This window comes from Astatotilapia calliptera, chromosome 7 (assembly GCF_964374335.1).
Source record: "Astatotilapia calliptera chromosome 7, fAstCal68.1, whole genome shotgun sequence".
Classification (NCBI taxonomy): Eukaryota; Metazoa; Chordata; class Actinopteri; order Cichliformes; family Cichlidae; genus Astatotilapia; species Astatotilapia calliptera.
The window spans coordinates 27,553,561-27,559,560 of NC_137428.1; positions in this window are offsets into that span (position 1 = coordinate 27,553,561).

Sequence of the window (6,000 nt, forward strand, 5' to 3'; positions counted from 1 at the left end):
GAAAACATTAAATGAAACACGAGGGGAAACGAGGCCTCAGAGAGGGGCACACAAAGGGTAATCAAATAAGGAACATCTTTAACAGAACCTAGGAACCACGGCATGAGGAACAAAATACAAAAATACAAGAAAACTAAGAATGCTGGTCCAACATGGCCCAGGACCATGACAGAATCAGGCCCATTTTGGGTAACAAAGCAAAAGGTGATGGAATCTAGCAACTCATACTAATCATATTTTAAATTACTCGCATGAAAAAATCTGTTTCTTTTTATTTATTTGTAAGCTCCTCTTACATTTATCAGTGTAAGTGCTAATATTGCAAGAGGAACACTATCAGCACTGTTAATATTAGACAAAAAATAAGGTTTTAAATGACGACTTTATTTATTTAAGAGGAAAAAAATATTTGCAGAATTGTTTTAATTCACCTGCATTGGAGTGTTTTTGAGCAGGAAGCCCCAGTTAAGGTCAGACTTTGACTGAAAACTTCAAAAACTTACTTTTTCGCATAAGATCAGGTAGTTTTCTCTTGTGAGCAAGCACTTAGCGACAACGGGAAGGAAAAACTGCCTTTTAACAGGAAGATATCTCAGGCAGGGAGGGCTTGAAGGGACAGAGACAGGACAAAAATAACTATTAAATGCAGAGCTGTCATAAATTAAACCCTCTTTCTTTAACTAGGATGTATTTAAACAATTTTACAACCAGATGAGGATCAGAATAATTTTTATGACATGAAAAACATAAAGCTGTAGAATTCAAAGGTGACTTTCTTTTCTAAAATGACTATGTCTTAAAACACCTTATAGCGGTGCAGGATAACATAGATCACTATGAAACACTTAGGGGTAAGCCTGCCCATTAACTTACATGTTTTTCAACACAACAACTGTTCTGTTTACTGATGCTGGCATCAGTAATGGCACCGTAGGCTATGGCCAACACAAATGTAAGTGGGCAGTTGGCAGTGCTGCAATCTCATTTCACAGAAAGCACAAGATTTCTTTTTGCTCAAGGAAAAAATATCTTTAAACTTTTTGAGCAAAGGAATTCAGTTGGCTCCACATTTTAGTGTTATTATATTTTATCATTTACAACTTATGATTTCGAGCCTTTAAGTAAATAGTCCATGAGATACAGAATGCCTTTTGTTTTATAAAATACACAAATTCTACACTTGAAATCACAAGATGGTTTTGCTGATCAAACTTTACTGTTCATTAAGCTTTCCTTCTACAGATATTGGGGAAAACGATATGGATAAAAATAATTTTAAGCATATAAAATTTATATTTATATATATAGACGTTATATTTGGTATATCCAGACCATCCGTCGGCTTACTTCGGATACATTGCTTAAAAAATTTCTCTTCAACGACGTAATCCGATTAAAAAAAAAAAACGATCTCTTTACCCGTCGGCTTCCCGTGGCTGTCATGCGACCAGCTATTGCAGTTAATAACACAACAGCTTCTTGCCATTTTTTGGGTTTCTTTTTATTGCTGTGTAACTGAGTTCAATTGAACGCCTGCGTGCGCTAGTACCCCTTGCCACAAGTTCCCAGAATCCTTTGCGGTTTTACCCCTGAATGACGTCACATTTTCAATCTTTATCCTGGTGGGCTCTAGTCAAAATGCCCGGGCCGATTTTTTGTCCCAGTCCAGCCCTGGTCGAGAGCTACTACAGCCGGGAGGAACACCACTTTCCCGGCACATCGTGCCTCGACCTCCCGGTCGGCTTCGAGCTGGCGGCCTCTGAAGAATGCGGCTAAAACTTTTGCGAGATCCCGAGTTTGTTTTGCGAGATCTCGCAAAAGTCCGTCGTATTTTTTTTCTCTCCCATGTCCCCTGTGGGGCTCCGTATTTTTTAGTATTTTGGTTTGGCATTTCCCCCTCCTTGAATCGCTACCTTATCGTGGTGGAGGGGTTTGTGTGTCACAGGGATCCCAGGGGCTATGTTGTCTGGGGGCTTTTGCCCCCTGGTAGGGTCTCCCATGGCAAATTGGCCCTGGGTGAGGGACCAGACAAAGAGCGATTCATAAGACCCTTATGAAAAGGACATCGAGGGAACAGTTTACCCTGCCCGGGATAGGGTTACCGGGGCCCCGCCCTGGAGCCAGGCCCGGGGAGGGTGCCCGAGGGCGAGCGTCTGGTGGCCGGGCCTTAGTCCATGGGGCCCGGCCGGGCACAGTCCGAAGAGGAGACATGGGCCCATCCTCCCGCAGGCCCACCACCCGCAGGAGGCGCCATAGGGGTCGGGTGCATTGTGTGCCGGGTGGCGGCCAGGAGCGGAGGCCCTGGCGGACTGACCCCCGGCTGCCAAGACTGGCAATAGGGACATGGAAAGTCACCTCCCTGGTGGGGAAGGAGCCTGAGTTAGTGCGTGAGGTTGAGAGGTACCGGCTAGATATAGTCGGGCTCACCTCTACGCATGGCTTGGGCTCTGGAACCAGTCTCCTGGAGAGGGGCTGGACTCTGTCTCAGTCTGGAGTTGCCCCTGGTGAGAGGCGGCGGGCTGGGGTGGGTATCCTAATATCCCCTCGGCTTGCTGCCGGTACGTTGGGGTTTTTCCCGGTGGACGAGAGGGTTTGTTCCCTGCGCCTTAGGGTCGGGGAACAGGTCCTGACTGTCATCTGCGCTTATGCGCCGAGTGGCAGTTCAGAGTACCCAGCCTTCTTAGAGTCCCTGGGGGGGTGCTGGAGGGTGCTCCACCTGGAGACTCTGTTGTCCTGCTGGGAGACTTCAATGCTCACGCGGGTAACGACAGCGAGACCTGGAGGGGCGTGATTGGGAGGAACGGCCTCCCTGATCTGAACCCGAGCGGTGCTCTGTTATTGGACTTCTGTGCTAATCACAGTTTGGCCATAACGAACACCCTGTTCGAACATAAGAGTGTCCATAAGTGCACGTGGCACCAGGATGCTCTAGGCCGTAGGTCGATGATCGATTTTGTAATCGTATCAGCAGACCTGCGACCATATGTTCTGGACACTCGGGTAAAGAGAGGGGCTGAGCTGTCAACTGATCACCACCTGGTGGTGAGTTGGATCAGGTGGCGGGGGAAGACGCTGGACAGACCTGGTGCACCTAAACGCGTAGTGAGGGTGTGCTGGGAACGTCTAGCAGAGGCCCCAGTCCGCGAGATCTTCAACGCACACCTCCGGCAGAGCTTCAACAGCATTCCGAGGGAGACTGGGGACATTGAGTCCGAATGGACCATGTTCAGCGTCTCCATTGCCGAAGCTGCTGCATTGAGCTGCGGCCGCAAGGTGGTTGGTGCCTGCCGTGGTGGTAATCCCCGAACCAAATGGTGGACACCAGAGGTGAAGGGAGCCACCAGGCTGAAGAAGGAGTCCTATCGGGCTTGGTTAGCCTGTGGGACTCCGGAGGCAGCCGACAGGTATCGACAGGCCAAGCGGAATGCGGCTCGGGCAGTGGCTGAAGCAAAAACTCGGGTGTGGGAGGAGTTCGGAGAGGCCATGGAAAAAGACTTTCGGGCTGCCTCGAAGAGATTCTGGCAAACCGTCAGACGTCTCAGGAGGGGAAAGCGGTGCTCTACCTGCACTGTGTATAGTGCTGGTGGAGCGCTGCTGACGTCGACTGAGGAAATTGTCGGGCGGTGGAAGGAATACTTCGAGGACCTCCTTAATCCCACTGACACGTCTTCCGAGGAGGAAGCAGAGTCTGGGGATGAGGGGAATGACCCGCCAATTTCCGGGGGCGAGGTCACTGAGGCAGTTAAACAACTCCTTGGTGGCAGAGCCCCTGGTGTTGATGAGGTCCGCCCCGAGTTCCTGAAGGCTCTGGACGTTGTAGGGCTGTCCTGGTTGACACGCCTCTGCAATGTTGCGTGGAGATCAGGGGCAGTACCTGTGGACTGGCAGACCGGGGTGGTGGTCCCCATCTTCAAGAAAGGGGACCGGAGGGTGTGTTCCAACTACAGGGGGATCACACTCCTCAGCCTCCCTGGGAAAGTCTATGCCAGGGTGCTGGAAAGGAGAGTTCGTCCGTTAGTCGAACCTCGGATACAGGAGGAACAATGCGGTTTTCGTCCTGGTCGCGGAACACTGGACCAGCTCTTTATCCTCTCCAGGATACTTGAAGGTGCATGGGAGTTTGCCCAACCAGTCTACATGTGTTTTGTGGACTTGGAGAAGGCATTCGACCGTGTCCCTCGGGGTGTCCTGTGGGAGGTGTTGCGGGAATATGGGGTGTCTGGCCCATTGCTACGGGCCATTCGATCCCTATACAACCGTTGCAAGAGCTTGGTTTGCATTGCCGGCAATAAGTCGGACTCGTTCCCGGTGGGTGATGGGCTCCGCCAGAGCTGCCCTTTGTCTCCGGTTCTGTTCATAATTTTTATGGACAGGATTTCTAGGCGCAGCCAAGTGGCGGAGGGCTTTCGCTTTGGTGGCCTCAGAATCTCATCTCTGATTTTTGCAGATGATGTGGTTCTGTTGGCTTCATCGGGTGAGGGCCTCCAGCTCGCACTGGAACGGTTCGCAGCCGAGTGTGAAGCAGCGGGAATGAGGATCAGCACCTCCAAATCTGAGGCCATGGTTCTCAGCCGGAAAAGGGTGGAGTGCCCACTCCGGGTCGGGGATGAGTTCCTGCCCCAAGTGGAGGAGTTCAAGTATCTCGGGGTCTTGTTCGCGAGTGATGGGAGAAGGGAGCCGGAGATCGACAGACGGATTGGGGCTGCAGCTGCAGTAATGCGGACGCTGCACCGGTCAGTCGTGGTGAAGAGGGAGCTGAGTGTAAAAGCGAAGCTCTCGATTTACCGGTCGATCTACGTCCCTACCCTCACCTATGGCCACGAGCTGTGGGTAGTGACCGAAAGAACGAGATCGCGGATACAAGCGGCAGAAATGAGCTTCCTCCGAAGGGTGGCTGGCCTCTCCCTTAGAGATAGGGTGAGAAGTTCGGCCATCCGGGAGGGGCTCAGAGTAGAGCAGCTGCTGCTCCACATCGAAAGGAGCCAGCTGAGGTAAATGGTAAATGGCCTGTATTTTCTGCTTTTCTAGTCCCTAAGGACCCCAAAGCGCTTTACACAACCTGTCATCCACACACACATTCACACACTGGTGATGGCAAGCTACAATGTAGCCACAGCCACCCTGGGGCGCACTGACAGAGGCGAGGCTGCCGGACACTGGCGCCACCGGGCCCTCTGACCACCACCAGTAGGCAACGGGTGAAGTGTCTTGCCCAAGGACACAACGACCAAGACTGTCCAAGCCGGGGCTCGAACCGGCAACCTTCCGATTACAAGGCGAACTCCCAACTCTTGAGCCACGATCGCCCCATTAGGTGGTTCGGGCATCTGACAGGGATGCCCCCTGGGCGCCTCCTGGGTGAGGTGTTCCAGGCATGTCCCACCTGGAGGAGGCCCCGGGGCAGACCCAGGACACGCTGGAGAGATTATATCTCTCGGCTTGCCTGGGAACGCCTTGGTATTCCCCCGGATAAGCTGGAGGAGGTGGCTGGGGAGAGGGAGGTCTGGGCCTCTTTGCTTAGGCTGCTGCCCCCGCGACCCGGCCCCGGACAAAGCGGATGAAAATGGATGGATGGATGGATGGGTTTGGCATTTCTTTTTTTTTTGGTTATGTGAAATAAAATATTCAGTTGGTTTACCATTTTAAATCTTTTAGGACAGCTGAATACAAAGCTGTTGCGTTTTTTTCTTTGTAATATACACAATGATGCATGTAATCTGAATCTATTAAGAATACACAGTACAAAAGTGTCTCTCCAATTTCAAATTCTCCTCTCCATTTTTCTTTTTTACAAATCCAGCACTCACTTGGATTTCACATAATGACAAATGTGACTATACTGATTACAACTGTAAAGGGATCATGTGGCTCACAGCAGTAACTGCACATTAGTGCCTCTGACAGGGTACCTCAAAGAATGAAGTTATAATCACTGAGAGCTGACTGATCAACTTTATGATGCCTGAATTACGGCATCTAAGAGAAGGCAAGATGCTGGTT